This window comes from Macaca thibetana, chromosome 4 (assembly GCF_024542745.1).
Source record: "Macaca thibetana thibetana isolate TM-01 chromosome 4, ASM2454274v1, whole genome shotgun sequence".
NCBI lineage: Eukaryota > Metazoa > Chordata > Mammalia > Primates > Cercopithecidae > Macaca > Macaca thibetana.
The window spans coordinates 2,579,459-2,601,679 of NC_065581.1; the positions used below are offsets into that span (position 1 = coordinate 2,579,459).

The following is a 22,221-nucleotide window of genomic DNA, read 5'->3' on the forward strand; positions in this document are numbered from 1 at the left end:
GAAAGCCATATAGACTACAGTATCTGAAATGAACTCACTATTTTCAAAGAAATTCTGTAAAACTGTCATTATGGGAAAAAGCCCATCTTCATGAATAGATGAAAGGATATAATAATGTGTACATCACCCTTGACTTCTGTTTAAATTGTCTTGATATGGTTTACATATAAATCAAATAGAAATGAGAGGATACATGTGAATGGGCTCTGTAAACCAGAGAGTAGGAGATGAAAGTCAGCTTTATAGATGGAACCTTTACAGTGCTTAGAACAGATGGCCTTTTTCCTAAGAGGGTAAACATTCTTCTCACAGTCCTGGAGTCTCTGAATTAGTTGAGCAAACTGTTAGCTAATGTACCCCATATAAAAGGGAAACATTAACCCAATCCACCCAAATTATCACAACTCCTAAAGTTATGCATTATAAATTAATGACATTGTGTGGATGTCCAAAAACAGTATTTATTTCCCCTTTGAAACACAACATAATTTGCCTTCGGCTGATTTGCAAGCATGAAACACCATGGAAGTTCAGAGTACAGATATCAAGACAAACTGCAAATGTGCTTTCTTTCTTTCTTTTTTTTTTTTTAGATGGAGTTTCACTCTTGTCGCCCAGGCTGGAGTGCAGTGGCGCGATCTTGGCTCACTGCAACCTCCACCTCCCAGGTTCAGGCGATTCTCCTGCCTCAGCCTCCTGAGTAGCTGGGACTACAGGCATGCACCACCATGCCTGGCTAATTTTTTGTATTTTCAGTAGAGACGGGGTTTTGCCACTTTTGCCAGGCTGGTCTTGAACTCCTGACCTCAGGTGATCCGCCTGCCTCGGCCTCCCAAAGTGCTGGGATTACAGGTGTGAGCCACCACATCCGGCCACAAATGTGCTTTTAAACAATTCAGGGGGCAGCTCCATGGATTCAGAGTATTTCCGTTTTTCAGATGGTGAACTTACAACATGAAGGCATGTTTAGTAAACCTGTGGAAAGCCAAGGCTGGAAGTGAGAGCTTCAGAGTTTCTCTTTCTCTTAAAGTTTCTCTGTAAGTGAAAGTCCAGAGATGGCACTTGCCTACTTTTCCCTCTGCAGGGAAAATGGGCTGCTGCTGCTTCAAGCAAAGCCGACTGCTCCCTCCTCTGTGCTTGCACAAAACTCAGCACATAGCCCTAACCCTGGTATTCCTTATAACACTTTTAAGCCTTTTTTCCGGTCAATTTCCCATGAGATTGTGGACTTCTAGTGGGCAAAGACTGGTTCATCTTTGACTTCCTGGCGATTACTTCAGAGACCAGTACGTAGTGATGATGGTGATGATGATGATGATGGTAGTGGTCATGATGGTGGTGATCATGATGGTGGTAGTGGTGATGGTGATGATGGTGGTAGTGGTGGTGGTGGTAGTAGTGGTGGTTGTGGTGGTAGTCATGGTGGTAGTGGTAATGATGGTGGTGGCTGTGATGGTGGTGGTAGTGGTGGTAGTGGTAGTGCTGGTGGTGGTGGTGGTGGTGGTGGTGATGGTGGTGACTGTAGTGGTGATAGTGGTTGTAGTGGTGATGGTGGTGATCATGGTAATGATGGTGGTAGTGGTGATGGCTACCATGTATTGTGCACACGCAGTATGTACCAGTCACTCTTTTAAGCACTTTGTTTACCTGATTACTGCTCTTAACAGCCCTTTAAGATAGATACTATTAGCCCCATTGTATAAATGAAGTTAGGTAATTTCCAAAGGTTATAAAGTTTAGAAATGGTAGAGCTAGGATTCTAACCCAGCTGTCTACCTCAGCCTGTGCACCTAACTACCACACTATACTGTCTTTCTGGGAAAAAAAAAAAAGATAGAAAGACTATAGCCAAGTTACATGATTCATATTTATTGAGATCTACTACATAGTTGGCACCACAGGAGAAAAGAAAAATGATTAAGAGAGAAGGTCATGAATCAAAAACAAATTAGCAGAGTGAAGAGATAAATATTTGTCAAAAGATTACAATTAACATGGAAGAGAAGCAAAAAAAGAAAAGAAGACAGAGAATTTAAGTCCAATTTTGAAAGCATATATCCAAATTAGTTGAATAAGACAGTTTAACAAATTGTGTTTAAGATGTTTTATAACTGTCCCTTTATTCTTCCCTTTTGAAATGAAAACTCTGGTGTATCAATAGACATTGTGCTTCTGGGTTTATTCTGTGTGGCATGAACGCAATGATATAAGCATACGTGGATTTAATAATGAAAACTGGTATGTATCAGTCCATTTCAGCCCATCAAAGTATATAAAATTGAGCAGTTGGCTGTAAGACTCCGTGGAGCACTGATAGATCCACATTTGCCTCTGAAGCCACCTGAGTATCAGGTGGAAAAGTCCACATGCTGGGCCAATATTCTTTGAGTTCGGAGTCGGACTTGACCAACAGGAGAAGCTGTCAGTATTGAGGAATATAAGAAGCCAGCTTCCAAGTGAGGCTGCTTTTTTGTTTAGTAATTATATATCACATATGTTTTTCTATTTAAATAATGTAAGAAGGCCTTTATTCACTGCCAAAGGCTGTTATGTTTTCATTTCCCTATGTAATACTGACATCTAGAGGAACTTTGAACTGAAGAGTTTCCAACAAACAGAAGTTGTATTTCTCCTGTTCTTTCCAGGACGGAAGCTGTATTTCTCCTTTTCTTTCCAGGACGGCAACCAAAAATATGAAACGTTTTTACTTTGTATTTCTAAGTTATGCCTAGAAGCTGCTAAAATAGAAAGTTCAAGTGTGTAGATACATCTTATTTGTTGTACAAAAATGAAGTATGTCTTCTACCAATTAAACAGCACAGGACCAGTGCTCTTAAGCATGAAGTTTCTGACCCAATCCTGACCATCCCCAGTTAATGGGATGAAAACCATGTCAGTGACTATGTTCCTCTGCTGAATTCACATCGATGGCTGGGATGAACCTAAGGACCTCTTTCATGCAAATTCACTTAAAAAATTTCTGTATTTGCATATGGATTCCTTTGGAACTATTTACCAATTCCTTTCATAATAATTTATCCGGATGTAGAATGACGCAGGGAAGAAAGCCTATGTAGTCCAGTTGCCCAAGTATTCAAAACACAGCTCATCTCTCTCCACTCTGTCTGGCTTCCTAGACTGGTCTCGTAAGTGGGGCATACGTACCCAGGGAGTGTCCATAGTAGTCCTTTGGAGGGTATCAAGGACATGCTAGAACTCATTTCAATTTATTCCATTTCTTATGGATTGAATGTATCCCCCGTCCAATATACACACACAAATTCATATATTAAAATCCTAACCCTCATGGTGATGTTATTAAAAGGTAGGGCCTTCTGAAGTGACTAGGTCATGATTGGAGAGTCCTCATGAATGGGATTAGTGCTCTTATAAGAACCAGCATGAAAGTTTGCTCACTCTTTATGAGGAGAAGGCCACTACACACTAGTAACAGGCCCTCGCCAGGCCCTGGATCTGCCAACAGCCTGATTTGGGACTTCTCAGCCCCCAGAACTGTGAGAAATAAATGTTTGTTGTTTAAACCACCCAGTCCAGAATAATTTGCTATAGCAGCCCAAGCTAAGACACCATTCTTTTAACATTTTAATTTTACATATGTTTTTAAAAATATGTTGATACAATTGGACACATATAAAAGTATCTCTGACATGTTAAATGTTATTTATAAAGATAAAAGTGCAGCCAGGCGCAGTGGCTCATGCCTGTAATCTCAACACTTTGGGAGGCCGAGGTGGGCAGATCACAAGGTCAGGAGTTCGAGACCAGCCCGGCCAACATAGTGAAATCCCATCTCTACCAAAAACACAAAAATTAGCTGGGCCTGGTGGTGCACACCTGTAGTCCCAGCTATCAGGAGGCTGAGGCAGGAGAATCACTTGAACCCTGGAGGCAGAGGTTGCCATGAGTCAGGATTATGCCACTGCACTCCAGCCTTGGCAACAGAGAAAGACTCCATCTCAAAAATAAAATAAAGTGCATGTAGTGGTTATCAATGTATATAATTTATAAATAACTATATTGGGGTGCGCTTTAAAATTTTTTACTAATGGCAGTGCAAAATCAAAATAATTTGGAGACAATTCTAGATAACACCATGCTTCATACTCTGATTTTCTGAAATGTGTTTTGGAGAAGGACCATTCTAATTAGTAGGTTTGAGGGCAAGAACATAATTAGAACTATCAGCTCAATTCTTGCAAACTCTTTTTCTCCTTTTGCAAAGTACTGCTTTAAGAGTTCAGTATTCATCGCTTGCATGACAGTTTTTATTATTTAAGCAATTTTAAGTAAGCAATTTATCCTCTTTTCTCCGTTAACCATTACATTTACTGCCATAAGATCTAGATTTGAACAGGAGGGCGGCATTGGTCCACAGGTGTGTGCCGGCTACCTGGGCATGAGTGCGTTCTCGCCCTACGCTACAGACCTGTCCCAGTACTACATCAAAACCCTACTTTTCCTAAAAGTGGCGGAATAACTGAAAGGGAAATTAATTCAATTGAACAACATTGTCTAATCCTTCTTTCATTTTCATTCAATAAAAATCAACTAATAAAACAGATTTGACCTTAAAAGATCATAAAGGTCCTCCAGAGGAGGACCTCAACAATACCACCACCATTTTCCGTGTTACTGCAGCGTTCTCAATATGCCTGTCTGCCCACTGGCATACGGACCCTTCTCTTCTCCTTTGTTTCCCCAGCACCGAACAGAGGGTAAGGTTCTAAAGTGCTTGGTGAAGCAATGCGTGATGACGAAAACAGTGCTTTCTGGAATGGCACTTTCACTGTGAGAACACTCTGTCATCAGGCTGCACCCCTGAAAAGCCAGGCTGCCCTAGGGGCCATCTCAGATGCATCCCTGCCACGGTGGCTCATATCCACAGCCCTGAATTTACATAGCTGATGGCTAGCCGTATCAACGGCCATGCATTTTGGGATTACAGTTGCTACAGAAAATTGTGTTCATAACATAATATATAGGGCATTCCTGGTTATTTTTAAAACTGTTGCAGACAGGCCAGACAGAAGAATGGAGGAGAGCAAATATTTGTAATAATTTGTAGCTGTGACCCACAGCCTGGACTCTGATGGTGGCAGGTAGACATTAGAGGTTGGCCACCCTGTCCTACAGCTCTGTCCTCTACTGCCAGGCTCAAGCATTGATCTTTTCAAACCTCCTCAGCTCTGAATATATCACCCACCTGGCCTTTCTACAACAAGGGGGTTATCAGGATAAGAAAACTTGAAAGTGTATTTAAATTTTGAAAGTTCAGTGTCAAAAAGAATAGCCTATTGGAATAAATCTGACCGTCCTGGGCTCCACACAGTCTTTTCTTGCTAGCAGAGGATACTAGGTCGTGCACCCTGAATAGCAGCTTTTCATATTCCTGCTCATGGAGATGCCAAGATGAACAATTTTTGGCCATCTTAACCTAAGTTTTGGAAATACCTAAACAAAATTATAACAATTTATAATGACTTTATTAAACTCTGATTAGGTTTCTAATGAGAGAGAGAAAAATGAATAAATCCTAGAAGAATACAAAGAGATGAATTTTCAGAAGAAATATGAAAACATTTTCTTGCCTGAGCATAGAAGATACTTTTAGAGATTGTTTGTAAAGTAAATCTATTCCCCTTCAACCTCAGCACACACTCAAACTCTCCATGCACGAAGCGAGAAAACCCTGAAGTCCTGGGTAATAAAAGGAATTCTCACAAAGCACAGCCTGTTTCATGGTCTGTGGGGACTGGCATGGCACAAGGCAAGACAGAATCTGACTGACCAAACCCAGAAAGGGAAAGTGTGCACCTGTGCTCAGAACTCAGCAAGTGGATCCTCCCCAGGCTGCTGATGACATCAGGTAGAATCAATCACCTGAGAAAATAACCCCGCCAGGAAATCCAAAGCCTTTTGACGCGCCCACGATTATGTGCACAGCGCTTCACTCGGAAGCCAAGTCAATGGGACCTTCCAAGGACACAGACCGAGCAAGGGCCTGAAGTTAAGGTGTGGATTTAGGAAAGGCTAGCTGGATCATCCATCACATGAAGATGCATGGATAATTTTACTTTATGTTATTATACTATATATCGAGCTGTATCATAAGAGAAAGCATGCCACCACTTTTTTTTTTTTTTTTTTTTTCATATGGAGTCTCGCTCTGTCGCCCAGGTTGGAGTGCAGTGGCGCAATCTTGGCTCACTGCAAGCTCCATCTCCCAAGTTCAAGCAGTTCTCTGCCTCAGCCTCCTGAGTAGCTGGGATTACAGGCGCCCGCCACCACACCTGGCTAATTTTTTTTTGTATTTTTAGTAGAGACGGGGTTTCACCATCTTGGCCAGGCTGATCTTGAACTCCTGACCTCGTGATCCACCCGCCTCAGCCTCCCAAAGTGCTGGGATTACAGTTGTGAGCCACCGCGCCCGGCTGCTACCACATTTAACAGCCTCTGCTAACAAGAAAAGATCATGTGGAGCCCAGGATGGTCAAATTTACTCCTTTAGGCTATTCCTTACTGACATCAAAACTTTTTATAAATATACTTCCAAGTTTTCTTATCCTGATATGCTCCCTTGTTATAGAAAGGGTGATATGTTTGGAGCAGAGGAGGTTTGAAAAGATCAACACTTGAGCCTGGTGGCAGAGGACAGAGCTGTAAGATGGGGTGGCCAACCCCTAACATCTACCAGCCACGATCGGGGTCCAGGCTGTGGGTCCCAGCTACATAATATTACAAATATTTGCTCTTCTCTATTCTTCCATCAATTTTTTAAAAAACCACTTTAAAATGAACAAATTAAGGACCTTCACCTACCTAGGAGGCCACAGTGAGTAGTTCGATAACACAGATTTTATTTTCCCCCATCTTATACCTGTTGGATGTGCTGACACCTTATAATGAGTCTGATATTGTTATTTTCTTCCCACTGCCACCTTACCTGTCCTCCCCACAGAGAAAACGCTGAGCCCTCTGACTTGAGGCCGCTCTTTCTTACCCTCTCAAACTCCCGTTGCTCACCCTGCCGCCCCACCACCCCACCTGCTTTTGTTATCCAAACTCTTCTAAGTTCTAGTATGTGGCTCTCAACCACCTGGGGATGTTGGACACTATTAATGCCTGGGTCCTCCCCTAAAGATTCTGATAAACTGGGTCTTGTGTGGGGCCAGAATACCGGTGTTTTTTAATCCACCCACACCCCAGGGATTGTAAAGTACTAAAAGGGTGGGGACCCACTTCCTCTGTCGCCTCCGGTCACTCTGGCCTTTGTTCTGAGGCCTTCTTACCAGCCAGGCTCCCTCTGGTCACAGTTTGGAGCAATTGTAACAACACTGGAATCTCTCTTCCTCCCCCCGACAAGCAAGTCTTTGATCCTATCCAGGATGGACTATCTAGCAAATCACTGCCTCCTCCTTATCCTCCACCCAGAGATACATGTGTGGAAATGAGGCCAAGGTAACCGGCCCTGAGAACCATAAAACCTCCCTCCAAAAATGATCTACGGGGCATCCTGGGGGGGCAACAAATAAAAAATCCAGCATTCCCAACCATGTCTCTGGTCCTCTGCCTGAAAGCTTTCTGCCTTGCTTCTTGGCCAAAATTTACTAATTGAAAGTGATTTAATTCCTCCATTAAAATGGAGGCAAGCAGAAGAGACTCAGGCTGAGGTGGAGAAATATCGCCTTTCAGGGCATAGAAGTATTTATAGCACTTTGCGTAAAAGTATATCTAAAAACTATACATCAAGGGATGCTTTGCCTTCTTGGGATTCCGTCACCGGAATAGCACCTGAGCATTTCAAAAACTGTGCAGTGAGGCTACTAAGAAATTGAGAGCGTGAGTGCATGTGTGTGTCAACCAGCTTCAAATGGAATCACAGCTCCTCATGTTCGTTTCATTAAAATGAGTCTTACTTTGTAAAATTTCCCTTTCATAACACAAGTCCAAACCTTGGAATGTTTTCGCTTGAAGTTTACAGTGTTTCTTCATCACCCAATAAAACTCTTTGATTTCTTCCCGCCGCAGACAGTTTTAAGAGCCTTCATTTCACATGGGGTTCTTGGTATGCTTTTTAATTTTTATTTTAAGTTCATTTTTTATCACTTCATCTCCTGTCTCCCACTCAGAGCCTAAGTTCAGTTCAGCCTCCCCCAGCCCCGTTGGCTCCCTGCAGTGGGACACGCCAGCCGAGGCTCAGAGGGGCTTGGTGCTACCTAGTGTGAGGCGAGGTGTGGTCCCTGGACTGCAGGAATATTTAGAGATCTGCGCTTAGAGACTCACTGAGCAAACTGCTTAACCTCCTAATGGTTTGCGTTTCTGCATCTTCCCCTACACAGGAAACACACACGCTGCAAAGCTGAGTGACTTTTAAAAAGCTACCTCTGAAAAGCAAAGAGATACGACAAAGCTCTTTAAAAAATGTTTCCAAATGAACGCATTTGTCTGTAATATAAACTGCGTAGGTAAAAAACTAATCGGTATGACTGTCCCCAACATTTAGTGGCCTGGTCCAGTCTATTCAAAGTGAGCTGGTGAACCCGCAGCGATGGCATCTCCTGGGAACCTGCTAGCAATGGAGAACCTCAGCCCCTCCCCACCACCCACCCAATCCAAATCTGCTCTTTAACCAATGGCCAGGTGGTTCCCATACACGTTAGAATTTCAGATGTGTTGACCTAGTTAATATACGTCATGAATTGGTGTGAAGAAGCATTTTACAAAATATGTGTCCCAGCCTCGTGTGTCTGTTTACATCTTGCCTCCATCCACAAGGCGTCTGAAGAGCTAATCTCATACTTGGGTAAGCTCAGAGGGAAGCCAGTGAGGAGGCGGGAGGGAGTCGAGACAGCACTCAGCAGGGTCCACATGCTGCTGGCCTCGCTGGCAGCAGTCGGTGGAGACCCAGCACTGTGTGGAACATCCATGGGCTGCTCAGGAGGCCCAGGACTCCCGCTGGGGCTCAGGGAAGAGCATGCATGACTAGGTTTCATGTGCCTGGGACTTTCCACTGATCTCTGGGGTCGACAGATTGCCCAAACTCAGGCCTCAGAGAAGATAAACATTAAGGCCCAAAGAGAGGATGAAAACCAAGGCAAACCAAGCTCTAGAGAATTAGGAATGTATTCTGATGGGCCCCAAAATGCAAATGATGCAGTCAGGATTAATGCAAAGAATACAGTTAGGATTAATACAAGTGCTGTAACCAGGCTACGATAAAGGTGACTATCAACTTGAAAGAAAATAAAACTAATTGTATTTAGCACAGTTCTTACAAACCAAAATTTAGAGGCTGGAGGGTGGGGTGGGGGAGGAAGGCGGGAAGAGGAGCTGTTGATTAAAGGGTACAAAGTCTCAGAGTGAAGGGATAAGTTTTAGTGAACTCTTGCATGGCTTGGTGACCGTGGTTGTTGATAACATATTGTGCATATTTCAAAATTGCTAAAAGAATAGATCTTTAACATCCTCGCCGCAAAACAGTGTTAAGTTGGTGAGGTGGTGGATGGGTTAATCAGCTTGGTTGACCTTCTCTACAACGTATACGTAGATCAAAACTTCACACTGTGCCCCATGAATATACACTTGTTATTTGTCAATTAAAAATAAGTTCATTAAAAATGTTAAGTACACAGCTAGTACATACCCTCCAACACCCTCGATCAGTCTGTGCTTTTACTCCTAAGATATGCTTAAGCCCTCAATATATGAAGAACATGAACACCATGCTGAACTCTTTGGGTTCTTGTCTCGTCCTTTGTTTGATTGTGGACGTGGTGGAAATATTCAGCTGGTATGCTGGTACTGTCTTAGTTATTAAAACATGGAAATATCTCCATGCTGGCTGGTAAATAGGGGATTTTCTGAGACTCCCAGGAGCTCCTCCAACCTCCCAACCTTGCCTCCTTTCAGCCTTAGGACTGTCCTAAGACGAGTAACTACAGTGTCAGTATTGAGCATGGAGGGGGCCCCCAGGACCCTGGTCCAATGCAGTACACCCTGATACGTGAGCAAATGGGGACTCCCAGTTATTAGTGTACACACCAGGGAACAAGAGTATCATATGAAGGCACATGGCCACAACAACAGGCTGCTGGCCATGTAATATTTAATATTTAAATAAGAAGTTTTAAAAAATATTTACACTATCCCTGCAAGTTAATTATTAGGTGTGGAATCAAAGTGTGCTTTGAAAGTCAAGGAGAGAGCAATGGACAACAGTGAAGAAAGGTAAAAGAGTTACTACCAGCAATGCCTTGACCTACCTTAGGCCCTGGGATGGTGGCCCTGAAATTTATAAAGCTCCTTCCCCAGAAATTCTTAATCTGTAGGTCTGGGTTGAAGCCCAAGGACATTTTTCATGAGCTCTGGGAGTGATTCTGATGCATGTGGTCCAGTGACCCTACTTTGAGAAAGCAGGTGGAACTCCTACTCATTATTCAAGACCCAATTCAGGAAGGTTTCCCTTTGTGAATTCTTTTTTTTTTTTAAGAGGAGTCTCGCTCTGTCGCCAGGCTGGAGTGCAGTAGCACGATCTCGGCTCACTGCAACCTCCGCCTCCTGGGTTCAAGCAATTCTCCTGCCTCAGCGTCCCAAGTAGCTGGGACTACAGATGCACGCCACGACACCCACCTAATTTTTGTATTTTTAGTAGAGATGGGGTTTCACCGTGTTGGCCAGGATGGTCTCCATCTCTTGACCTCATGATCCGCCTGCCTCAGCCTCCCAAAGTGCTGTGATTACAGGTGATTTATTTCTTAAATACTCCCCTCCCATATGGTCTACCTAAAGAGGAGTCCACCTTCTCTCTGCCTCTGTTGGCCACACATCTTTGTGGATTTATCACACTGTGTTGAATGATGTGTTTGCATTTCTGACCCCCTCAAGGCATCTCAGTATCTCTAGAATCTAACTCAGTGTTAGCTCATGACAGACACTGATTGATTGACTGATTTGTTGATTAGAAGGTCGGGTGGGGGAACTGATGCCAGGATGTATTTACTAAGCATGTCAACCACCTGTATAAAAATTTTTGTCAAGGGCTGCCATTACATGCCCCTTATTACATCCTCCTCAACATCAAACTTTGAAGTCCAGCTCCCAGACTCCTGTGGTACCTACAAGTCCCACGTCCATGCAGGGCAATTGGTTGTCCTAGACCTCTAGAAAAAAAGTTAAGTCTTCTAAGACCTTTGTAGAAATTCAAATGTTTGTGTCACCAGCAGCATCTGAAACTCTATCCTCAATATGGTTTTTGAAGTAATTTACCATTTGATCGCCTTCTCAAATTTCTTAGACCTATTAAAAATCAGAACATGTACTATAAACACTCATTTGCTTAGTGTATATCTTTAAGATCTATTATTCATATTTCTGCATTGGCTGTAACTTCTTTAGTATGCTTTGACATATTAGCACAGAGAGAAACTTCAAGAATACCTCTGATCATGGGAAATGAGGTTGTAGTTAGAGATTGTTGCTGCCACATTTTACTTTATTAGGATTATGGAAACTAATTTCGCCAGAAGGCGAGAGCAGAGAGTAGCTCTTTCCTTTGAAATGCCTGATTAAATTTCTTTGTACATCACCTAACCCGACATCAAATCAGATGCTAAATAATGTCTTTGCATTTTACTATTAAAGTCCTTTGCAATATTTCTAATGGCAAATAAGTAGCCAGTCCAATTAGACATCACATCCATCACTCTAATGTCCCCTCAGCTTTAACATTCTAGGATGTCACAGAAGCTGGAAGAAAGCACAGTGAAGGAGTTTCCTCAGAAGCTTTATATGGTTGCAAGACAACCCCTCTTGGGTGCTTTTCCAAATACCTCCACCCTTGGAATCTGTCTTCTGTTGTGATGATAATTTAGTAGTAACCAGATTGCTCAGCAAAAATGTTTTTATGACAGATCACAGAAAAAAGCAAGACGTTTGTTTGGCTAGCCTTGTGCTGCTCATTGATTTATTTAGTGTTTTTAGTCCTTCCCCATTTCTCGGTAGGTGAGGGCTTCGCTTGGGTTCAGTTCTTAGGTTCTCTTCATTGCATTAGGAACTGTCAACACGGAAATCGTTCTACTGGGGACTTTCTCAACAAAGTTTCCCACTCCCTTTTCTACAAAGGGAAGGGAGGGTGATGGGAGTAGTCTTGAGGTTCTTCTCAAGTTTCTTCTCAAGCATTGTTTGGAGGTAGTAATCAGTGAAGCGGGATGGGGGTATGCAGAGTCTGAGTTTGTAACACACGCCCCTCCAGGTCCTTTTCAAATTCCTGGTCCCAGTCAGCCATGGCAATGAGCCTGTCTTCCCTGTTTAAGCAGGGAGCTTGATTTGCTGATTCAAATAAGAATAACAATCTCTTATTCTCCAAAGCAGGAAATTGCTGTTTTGGTGAATGAAACCAAAACAAACCTAAAAAGTAGGATTTTTTTGTTGTTGGGTAAATCAGTTATTTATTTTCCATGTTGGCTGAAGGCAGAACAAGAAGAAATCTGAAAAAACAACTTAGATTTAACATCACATTTAAATTTTATATTACAAAGAAATTACGGGAATGAAAGGAGTTTGCCTCCCAGTCCATGGGTTAGAAAGGTAACTGTTTTGTATTCCCAACCACACAATTTACCGCAAAAGAACATAGTATTTTAGAAGCTCAAAATAAGACAAAGAAAGGGAAAATTTCTCAAATTATGTAATCCATTTGAATTCGGGGAAAAAAAAGGAAAAAAAACAACTTTAAAGAGCATTGTAGCTCAATCAGTTCAACTTGAAATGAGATTCTACCCAATTTCACCTAATTATGGGAAATTTTGATAACGTTTAAAATGTTTCTGCCAAAAGGGATGACTGTTGATAATACTGAATAATACCGATGCTCTTTTCCCACACTTTCATCTTTAAAAATGTCATAGGACATCGCAATATATGATCTTTTCTCTGATTAAACATCCAAACATCACAATGCATTTTTCAAAGGCACACACAGCTCTGAACATTCCAGCTGTTATTATACACTAGTTTTCTGTGATGTTTAGAAGAGTATGCAACTATAGATTAATTTGTGTTAGGTATTTGTATAAGCATAAAAATTAATTTATGTTTTGGTATCAGGTTGCTATAGTGAGAAGCACATTATTTGTCACTCTAAAGCAACTTTTTTTTTCAAGAAAAAAAAACCTACAAAAGAACAAAAGGACATTTTTGGAGGTGATGGATAAGTTTAGTAACTTGATGGTGGTGATGGCATCACAGATGTATGCATATGTCCAAACTCATCAAAATGTGTATATTAAATGTGTAATTTTTTATATATAAATTTATATCTCAATGAAGCTTTTTGAATATAGTTATAATAATGGACAGGATTATGCAAACTATATTAGCACCTGTGGTATCTAAAGAGAAACTAGACGGCGTGTAGCAGCCAGGAGGGGCTGGCTTATTTCCTTGATTGGCAGAAGGCCCCACTTGGAATTCTCCGAGGAAGAGAGAGGCACAGTATCACCCAGGGCGTGTATTTCCATAGGAAGCCACAGCAATGCAGACTGGCTCTTCCTCCTTCACGGAGAACGTGCTAAACTACACTCACAGCAGTAATAAGTAAATCAATGCCTACGATGAGGTGACAGTTGGCCTCTGCAGCAGAAACACACGATCACAGATGGAAAGTTCAATTATGGGTATTCCAAGAACAGAATTAAAGTCTGTTTTCAGTTAGGAGCCCCACATAAAACAGGGCTCCATCTGTATTTACTACATGCAGCTGCGTCTTTCTCAAAGTGCTTAATGAACTTTTTCTTCTTTGTGAACGTCCACTTGCACATAAAGGTAGCAACCTGAGGTAAGTATCACAGGAAGATATCTGCACGGAGCAGCACAGGACAGTGTACGTTTTTCTTCCTCTGTTAACTGAGAGATATTACACACTGCATACTCACGTCCTAAGCTATTTCACCCAACTGCAGAAAATAGACCTAAACTGTGAAATTAAAAAACTGCTTTAAGAATAGTAACTTTTTCCAACTATTCTGGTCATATCTCATTATTTTCATGTATTAAAATTTAGGCCACAGTATAAATATACTTGAATTTCACATTTAATGAGATCAGTTCAATTTGGCATTTAACAATCACTGTAAAATTTTTCATTTTGATTTAATTCAGTTATATAGCAATATATTTTCAAACCGATCTCATTATTGGTGGCGCACATTGACACACACACATAATTTACTACAGCAACATCAGTCAAATCACAACATGAAAAGTTCGCATGCTATTACTTTGCTGTTGTTCATTTTCTGTCCACCTCTACAAAATTAATCATACTGGCATGAACTTCTCCTCATAGAGAAGTGATGTTATTTAAAATAAGTAAGTTCAGTTCCCAGGTAGATGCTATAAAAAGTGTTAAGCACATTTTATGAATTCTACTTTTAGTTAGTATCACCCCCAAATTTTTCTCCACTAAAAGTTGTGACAATAAATGTCAAAGTCAAATGTGGTTTTTCTTTTGAATTTTAAAGAAAATGAACCAAATAAGGATTACAACACCTAAGAAAATCCACATTCTATAAAATTGAGACTTCAGATGCAATAAAAATCAACAAATCAAAATCCTAAACTCTATTTTTTTCAAGTGATTAAGTAACTGAGGCTAGTTTGTTATAAAACATGGATATATATTTTTAGTGAAATAGTATACCATTCATAAGCATCATATTTTTATTAAAACATTGCTCCCATCAATACTCATTTAACCATATTCACATTCACAGAGTGTACATAATCTTTTCCCCTGGATGATTTAATATCTTTATTAAAACTCAAAAATAGGAATTTTTATGGTATTAATCTCAACCTTATAGGGAAACACACTTTCTCAAAACAATGTTTTATTTTAATAATTAATAATGTTAAAGTCAGTTTCCTTACTAAGTTCAAGTAATAATCAAAGAACACCAACTCCAAAATAAAAGTTGGGAAAGTTGACACTGAATCTACAAACATATTCATACTTAGAAATAAAAATGCGTGCTTCTGAGTACTATTATTCCCTGATGAAAACCTCAGTTTTAAAAATTTGCCTTTGAGCGTTACATTTTGTTACATTCTCTTCTACTGGGTTCGTGAATGATTTTTCAGAGAATACCAAAGAGCTGATATTTGCTCATCAAAGTTCATCTTCACAGATTTGCCATACAATGTAACCTTCATCATAATTTTGGCTATGGGAGAAAAAAATCATGGCTCACCTTTCCATTTCCTCTGCTAACAAAGTAGAGAAATCATCCAATCTCAAAACAACTGTATTTACTTCGACTTAAACCGTTAGTCTCAGGCAGCCCCAAAGTAAATTGGCTATTCTAACATGCTTAGGGATTCTGACGGCACTCAACTCTCACAAAGCTTGTTGTTTTGGTTAAACCCAGGACTATATGTTCTAGTCTACTTAATCTTCTGGCCTATTACTTTGTACTCTGACTCATAACTAAAAGTCCCAGTTCCCATGAAGAAACATGGTTCCCTCAAGGCAGAAGTCAACATTATCGGAAAGCCTGGGTTCATCTTCTGGCTTTTGCGTCTCCATATATTCTCTCATAGCCTTAAACACAGTATCTGATTTCTTCCTAAATAAGCTACTATTTTAAAAATTTGAAAAAGTTTAACCTCCCTTCTCAAGCCATGTACCTATAAAATTTCAGATTGTCCCCATTCTTTTAGAAGATATTTTGCCTTCTTCAGCTTGATAATAACAGAATGATCATGGTTGCTATGGCCTTTAGCCTGTTAGTGGTACTCACCATTTATGTTTAATTAGAACAACTCACTGCTATTTGACATTTCTTCCCACTTTGGCCATCATAATCCTTTATCGGTCTTCTCATCTACTAGTCTACTTGTCATCTATGAATAGTGAACTGAGATTTCTTCCTCTTGGAAAACTCATGAGCCCTTTCTACTCAGCTCTGCACCAATCATTCCAAAATTTGGTCTTTATTTCTATCACACGATGAGTAGATCTTAACATCTGGTCATGCTGTAAGGATCTCAAACTTTACATATCAAAAAGAAAACATCATTTTACATCAACTTCTTACACCCCATATTAGCTTGCCTTCCTATTGTTTTAACTTCTGTCAGTGGTGCCACGAGACTTGTATCTTATTTGTGAATCTGCCCATGAGGCATGGGGTCCCACTCAAAGCCAGACAGAGCCAGATCTGTGCCTTGCACCTTCCCACTGGGCATAGCTCACAAAGGAGGTTCACCACCTTAGAATTCAGGGCCACAGCAAGCCCCAGGACTGAGGTTCATGAATGGCACCAGGAATTCAACAAACAAGCAAGCACAGCAAGTGGCAACCCAGGGAAACGCTGTTTGCATTTCCATTTGAACTAGTGTTCTGCACATTTTTCTTTGGCAACCTATGTGATTCCAACATTCAGTCAAGGGTTGAAACAATTGCCCTAGGGTTAGCTTGCTAATGTACAATCTCTCTAATTTGTAAAGCTTGTGCTAAATGGAAAGTGAATTCTGTAGCTCCAGCCAAGATTTCTCTTTCAGGTTTGGTTAATGATGGTTTAATTCACCAAACTTTAAGAGTAGGTGTTGGGAGGTGCTAGGATTTGACAGCAGAGAAATAAACAAAATACTGTCTCTGTCCTCAAGAAACTAACAGTATGGAACTGACATAAAATAAAATCTTCCATACCTGAATACATATTTTATTAAAACAAGAAATCATTTCTTTAAAATATTTAAGTAGTAATTGTGTATGTTGACATTTCTGCTTAGGAGAGATGTCAATTTGGAATAAGACATAAATAAAACCCTTTTAGATGGAGCCATCAAAAATATATTCTTAAAAATTAATAGCTTTTAAGTACTAACATAAATGTTATCTCACTTATAAGTTTTCTGACATTGAATGCTGCTTCCAGTTTTGAATGATGCCTCACTCCTGCAGGCTGTGTTGAATAAACATAGAAATTGATCCCCCCAACATTGGTGTTACAGCTCTCAAGCCATGTGGCTCCTTAGGAGATTGAAATCAGCCCAGGGCCGGGCGCGGTGGCTCACGCCTGTAATCCTAGCACTTTGGGAGGCCGAGGCGGGCGGATCACAAGGTCAGGAGATCGAGACCACGGTGAAACCCCGTCTCTACTAAAAATACAAAAAATTAGCCGGGCGCGGTTGTGGGCGCCTGTAGTCCCAGCTACTCGGGAGGCTGAGGCAGGAGACTAGCGTGAACCCGGGAGGCCGAGCTTGCAGTGAGCCGAGATCACGCCACTGCACTCCAGCCTGGGCGACAGAGTGAGACTCCGTCTCAAAAAAAAAAAAAAAAAAAAAAAAAAAAAAAAGAAATCAGCCCAGTTGTCCCACAGAACTGATGTTCATAGTGTCTTATTAGAAATTTACAGCCCCCACTCCCTCCCCCAGTCTTAAAACTTAAAAAAGTTACATTTTTCTTCTCTGAGTTCCTTTCCCAGGAAACCAACCATCAGGTCTCCCAGACAGTATCAAAGAACTAAAACTCACCAGGTCACCACATCTGGACAATGAAATGCCAGACTCCTTATCCGTCATGATTGCCTAAACAGTACCTCCTTCCTGTTGACCAACCCAACTCCTCTTCCTTACCCCTCCCTAATTCCTGTTTTACATTTCTTCACTGCTATAAAAACCCCTAATTTCAGCTAGTTGGGGAGATGGATTTGAAACAGATCTCCCATCTCCTTGGCTGCAGCACCCAAATAAAGCCTTCTTCCTTGAGAAGACTCGAAGTCTCAGTGACTGACTTTCTGTGCTGCAAGCAACGGGACCTAGACCAAACCCCTGTTGTTCCTGCAATAAGATTAGACACATGGCTTTCAGTATTCTTTAAAGTTGGTGTTTAAAAGGCTGAACAGGATGAAGGGCTGTGTCATAGCACAGACTGTCTTATAGTAGCTTATAATATCACCAATAATTTGTTACCAGCAATGTCCGAGGTGCTAAAATCTGCCAGCCTTTCTTTTTTCAAATCAGTGATTTCAAGTTTATTCCCTATAATAACATTTCTTGCACTTACTTGTCTCCAGGATTGTTTTCCTGAGTGGGAGACACAGGGGAGGAACTGTGGCCATTCTGCTGGCTTATGCATAACCGCATACAGCTGTGTACATGAGACCAGGGTGGGAACATCCTCCTCCATGTGTGCCACAACAGAATATGGCAAGAACCGCTGCTTCAGGCTCATATCAGTCCATTAATTAACACGTATCCGTGCCACAACTTCACCCAGCTGTTGTTATCCAGTTTCCATGCCTCTGAATTTCCCACAAGGACATGGTAAGAAACTCAGTTGCAGAAATTAATCTAATCATGGTATTACCATCAACAACTAGTTTAGTAACCATGGAGAAAAGGAAGTAAGATGACTTTAGCATGATGTTTTCTTAATGAACTCAAGTTACAAATTATTGTTAGTGTTCTGGGTGTGTTAGCATCCTCCTACCTTCATGCTCAGGTGGTTCCATATTCTAAATATTCTTAGGTTCCAATTACTTCAGAATCTTCTCATTAAATGTTCTTGCCTATGACTCAATAAAGATAAAATGAAATGGGGGGAAGATGTTCCTTTTATTTTCAAACTTTGCACTACTGTGACATAGGAGGACGATTTTCTGTTTATCCTACATGAGCTTTGCTATGGGGTATCCGCCCTATGGAAGGACCATGACTGCAGAGGAACACACTTTAACGGGGCAGCACTTATCTGATAAGCTAAGAAGTGCAAAGATGTTTTGGAAAGGCATCTGAGACATGCATTTAGTATGTAATCCATTAATTGAAAACAACTTTTAACAATGCTAAAGTTGGGTATCATTTTTTTTTTTTTAAGGCAAATTTTAAAGTATATAACTTTAAAGTAGGCTCTACGCATTTCATCTGAAAGAGCGACATACAAATGATAAATGTTTTTGAAAATAACTAAAGCTCTTTCCTCCAATCATGATATCCTTGACAAAATGTGCTTCTGTAAAGATGTATGTAAATCATGAAAATACAAGTTATACATTATGCAGGTAAATATCAGGATATATTCAGAGTTGGCCATTTGAAGTAGATTTTTCTCATCTTTTGCTTTAAAGCAGAAGAGGGACTGCTGTTAACTGTTTAAAGACAGCACCACCATGTTTCCACTAATGCTTACTGCGGTCTAGAGGCCTCAAGCACGGATGCCCGTCTCCCTTAACAACAGCTTCATCATGTTCTGGGGCTCATGTTCAGCAGAGGCCACCTGAGATGATAAATGACCTTTGTGGAGAGAAGCTATAAATCTAAGCTGGCTCCCTTTTGTCCATCAACGGCAGTCACCAGCTGTGTTCAGTAGCACTCACATACTCTCTCTGACGTGCAGGTCCTGGCTAGCAAATTCCAGAAGACAGGCCACATATGGGTAGGCTTGCCCAGACCCGTGTGTCTGCTTCAGGCCATTTAAACTCAGGTAGAGAGCCAACAGGCATTCAAAGCACATCGCCAGTGATGTAAAAGGTCAAGTGATCTCTGGCTTGCACTAAACAGACCAACGATAACAATGAAAACCCGGCAAATTCACTAGTCTATGACATTCAGGTTTTGAGAAACAGATTTAATGATCACAAAAGTCATAAGCAATAGCTTCTAAACGTAAGCTAAGCAGAATCAAATAAACAGAATCTCTGAAATCTCCAATGATTTTGAGGTACACTAAGCAGGACCCACTGAGGTTAAGAAGGCCTGGATGAGATGTGCCTCTCTTCACAGAGCCAGACTGCTGCACTGGGCTTTCACACAACAGGGTTTTATGGAGAAAAAATTGGACACAAGCTACTCTCTGCTCCCACTCAACAGGGTACCTTGCTTCAAGCCCTGAAAAGTCCTGAAGAAAGCAGTCCATTTAAATCCACAAAATGTTAACTCCTGGATGGGATCCTCTCTCTCAAAACCAATGACTGATCTACAGCCAGGAAGCTGGGTTCTCATCCCATTTCTGCTAAAGAGATGTGTACCCTTGAGGAAGGCATTTAACACCTCAAAGACTATGCTTCTCTGTCAAATGGGCATACTTTCTACTGGATCCAAAGATTATTGTGAGGCCAAAATACGGTGACACATGTGAAAGCGCTTTTGGAAAAAGAAAAGCAACATAGTCCGGGCGCGGTGGCTCACGCCTATAATCCTAGCACTTTGGGAGGCTGAGGCAGGTGGATCACCTGAGGTCGGGAGTTTGAGACCAGCTGACCAACATGGAGAAACCCCATCTCTACTAAAAACACAAAATTAGCCAGGCACGGTGGCGCATGCCTGTAATCCCAGCTACTTGGGAGGTTGACGCGGGAGAACTGCTTGAACCCAGGAGGTGGAGGTTGCAGCGAGCCAAGATCGCATCATTGGACTCCAGCCTGGGCAACAAGAGTGAAATTCTATCTCAAAAAAGAAAAGAAAAGAAAAACAACATAAACAGTAACCCGATTTTCTTTCCTTCAACAAGCATTTTCAAGTTCTGCACAAACGGAGCAGTGCACAGAATGCTTTCTCCATGGCCAAAAGAGAAGGTTCTGTGTGTGTCCCAGTGTGGAGTCTTTGTCACTGCTTGGTGAAATAGGAGGCGCGTCCATGCATGGCCCTGATGCTTGGAACCACGCTCTCCCTTTACGTAACAGTAGGCACAAAGCTGCCCTGGTATTATGTTAGAGAGAACTCACTCCCCACCCCACGAGTCAGGGCAGGATTTAACCGTCAGCAATGCCCTGGGGAGGTCATCGAGGACCAGCAGGGCCAGGTGGTACAGCCAGTACCTTTTAAAGGTCGTATCCCATATTTAGGCCTACACATAGGCTGGCAAAGCTGCCCTGAGCTCCCATTCAGTAGAGAATCCGGCTTTGTAAAAATTCCTCTTCAAAATACAAGTAAATCACGGCCACTCCCACTCAAACCCAGGATAAAGAATGATTTTTCTTGGGTGAAAAATAACACAAGCCCAAACCACAATGAGATAGTATCTTATACCCATTAGGATGGCTACTGACAAAGAAAATAGCAAGCGTTGGCAAGGATGTGGAAAAATGGGAGCCCTTGTGCACGGTTGTTTGGAATGTAAAATAGTGCAGCTGCTATAGCAAGCAGTGTGGAAGTTCCTCAAGAAACTGAACATGGAATTGAGATAGGACTTGTTTCCCGGACCTGGACAGAGGAAGTGAAGATACCAGCCAAGACCAGCAGATGGCAACCAAAGCAATCCCTAGAGCGGGCCCCATTGCTCATTAGCATAACCCATCCCACCGGCCCATGACAGTTCACAAATGCCATGGCAAAGTCCCAGAAGTTACCACTCCCTTCTTAGAAAGTCCTAAGTAACCTGCCCCTCAATTTGCATTAACTCACCCCTTAATTTGCATGTCATTGAAAGCGAGTTTGAATGAGTGTAAACACAGTTGCCAATACCCCATACATTGCACTCTGGATACACTGCCTGTGAGTCAGCCCTGCTCTGCAAAGAGTAGTACCATTCGATTAAAGATTGCTGACTAACGTCACTGGATCACCCTTGAATTTCTTTCCTGGGCAAAGCCCCAATTTGGGGGCTCGCCTGTCCTGCATCAGAATTATCATATGACCCAGCAATTCCACTTCTGAGTATACATCCACGAGAACTGAAACAAGGATCTGAAGAGCTATTTGTACACGTGTGTTCAGCGCAGCATTACTCACCATAGCGAAAAGGTGGAAACAAACCAAGCATCCACTGACAGCTCAATGGCTAAACAAAATGTGGTGTATACTCACAATGGAATATGAACCAGCCTGAGAAAGAAAGGAAATTCTGATCCATGCTACGACATGGACGAATCTGGAAGGCTTTATGCTCAGTGAAATAAGCCAGACACAAAAAGATAAATACTGTATCATTCCATTTACAGTAGTCAAATTCATAGAGGCAGAAAGTAGAATAGTGGTTGCCAGGGACTGGGGTCATGGAATGGGAAGTTGGTCTTTAATAGGTACAGAGTTGGCTGGGCGCGGTGGCTCACTCCTGTAATCCCAGCACTTTGGGAGGCCAAGGCGGGCAGATCACCTGAGGTGAGGAGTTCTAGACCAGCCTGATCGACATGGAGAAACCCTGTCTCTACTAAAAATACAGAATTGGCCAGGTACGGTGGCAGGTGCCTGTGATCCCAG

At 41.6% G+C, this 22,221-nt stretch overlaps 2 protein-coding genes across 4 annotated transcripts in view; both read right to left on the bottom strand.

Moving 5' to 3' along the window:
• Positions 1–22,221, bottom strand: part of GMDS (GDP-mannose 4,6-dehydratase) — a 1,107,103-nt gene that overhangs the window by 1,076,306 nt on the left and 8,576 nt on the right. The window lies entirely within an intron of this gene.
• The window catches only part of MYLK4 (myosin light chain kinase family member 4), a 106,973-nt gene that overhangs the window by 29,838 nt on the left and 54,914 nt on the right, over positions 1–22,221 (bottom strand). The gene's annotated exons all lie outside the window — the stretch shown is intronic.